Genomic DNA, 2,408 nt, shown 5'->3' on the forward strand with positions numbered 1-2,408 from the left:
GCCGAACAGCAGTAAGTAGCCTGCCGTAGGTTCGGCTCAGCCGATCCAGATGTTGGATCGGCTGAGTCAAACTCCTTCTGCACTTTGGGTCGGCCGAACATTCTGAGCATGTTCGGCCGACCCGAAGCCATGTGAAGCAAGCCGATGTACGGCTGAAATCAGCCGTACCAGCCTGAAGTGAATAGCCGAACAGTGTTCGGCTCACTTCACTTGGGGTCGGTTGTTCACTCGGCTGCCCTCGGCAGCTTAGTGAATAGACCCATATGTCTTATAAAACATGTGAGTTGCCATTGCAAATGTTTAACCTAATAGTCATAGTTTACTAAAACATAAGATATTAAATGGTAGCAGTAGATTACAACTACCGAGCTTATCAACATTCAGCACTCTGATCATATAAACTTCCAAAACAGAACTTTGATTAATTTTTCAACCAGTTGGCAGTTATTCTGTATTCTTTGAATGTCCTTTAAAGAATTTAAAGCACAGGCTCTTATCCAGCCATGTGATGCTTCCTCTTCAGCCCTGCTAATTTAGAACATAGCAATGATGATTTATTGTCTTTAATCATACATCAGTATATGAGCTTAAAACAGGTCCTCACTGACCTATATATTTCAGGCACTGTCGAGCAATTCATCCTCAAAGTTCATAGCTGAATTGAAGTTGTGTAGTACTCTCCGCAGCTGAGCTTAGCTTGCTTTCCTTTCCCAGCAGTGATTCAGCATCCACCTAGCCTTCTAATCATTGTCATACACAAAGTGGATGCTTTGTAATGGGGTGACAGGTGGGCTGAGTGTGTTAGGGCTACAGAACACCCAGTCTCTCCTTATAGGGGATGTGTTCTGTTGTTTACAGAAGTGAACTGGGAAAGGCTGTTAAAACTGTTTGGGATAATACTGCAGAGAGCACAGTAAATACACGCTTGCTGGAATTCTGGCAGGATTAACTGATAGTTTTTGCATTTTAAAACAGATATAACAAAAAACATTTAATGCTATATTTAACAGACCAAAATAGAGCACATTAGAAAGTGCACTGTCAAGATTGACGTACACTTTAAGAATAAAAAACTATAGACCTTACAACATAATATAATGTTCTTGTGATACACAGTTCTATTATCTACTCTTCTGTTTGTGTAAAGAGCTCCATCAGTCAGCACTTGCCTATACTAGAGAGGTGGCCTCAGACTATTTTTTCCTATTTTGTGAGATAAACAATCCTTCATAAATGAATGCTTTTGCAAAATGCAGATTGATTAGATTTTAACTTGCCCTTTATGCATTTATAAATGCCCACTATTTACTTAAATATAATTCTGTAAAAACAAAATGTAGGTTAATGCGAAGCTTAACACCACGTATGTCTCTGTTATTTTTTTCTAATACCATGTTATACTCAATTCTTTCATTGCAAAATTGTTTAACCACTGTTCTGTTGTCATTCTCACTAGTTTACTGCAGCTAAGGGCTATAGAAGTAAGCAAATAAAGTACGGTAACTTCTTTCACCCTTTAATGAGACACTAGTCACAGCTTTCCCCAATTAACAACTATTAACTGTGAGGCAAGAATAGCATTTAGAGGTTAACCAGTTTGAACAACATGTTAATTTATGACAACAAGCATCAACAGTGTGACTTGCAGATGCTAATGTGCTTCACTGCACTCACATTAGGATGTTAGACATGATTCAAAGCATGTCCCTTAGTGGACTTCAGATGTTTGCCTTTTGAAAGGTCATTTCTATTGGTCAATAGACCACTGTTTCACAAGTATGCTATTCTGACTTACTCTGAGAGTTAACAGTTCAGTCATTGCTCTAATGCACATGTATAAATTCTAGGCATGTAATCATTTAAACGAAAGTAATCTGTTCTTTTGAAAGCATGTGATTTTTTTTTTTTTATGTAGGAAAGGAGAAAATGCCTTCAGAAATGACATTGGCTTCTAAAGGATCAGCGGCTAGTAACTATTTTAAAACCCAGGGTTCATGTGAGTGGGGTCCGATTCACAGATATTTTTGACGAAAATAAATGTAGGATTTGTATAATCAGTAATCTGTTAATGATGTCACACACACACACACACACACACACACACACACACACACACACTTGCATCATTGTATGTGAGGAACAACATTTGCACATATTTTACACTAGGTGCAAAACTGAACATATCCTATACCACACGCTATAAGAGACATTGGGGTTGATTTACTAAAGGCAAATAGTCTGTTCACTTTGCAGGTGAATTTTCCCTCAAGCTGGCCATGCACTGCTTAGATTTTTGAAAGAAATTTCACATGAAAGAATGCTTGTTCCATTTTCTACTAGTTGATGGGGTCGAACCGATGATTGATTTTGACTGCAGTGACGAAAAAACTCAAAGGAACTTGATGGAA

Source organism: Nanorana parkeri, unplaced genomic scaffold (assembly GCF_000935625.1).
Source record: "Nanorana parkeri isolate BGI_ZX_2015 unplaced genomic scaffold, ASM93562v1 scaffold1893, whole genome shotgun sequence".
NCBI classification, from domain to species: domain Eukaryota; kingdom Metazoa; phylum Chordata; class Amphibia; order Anura; family Dicroglossidae; genus Nanorana; species Nanorana parkeri.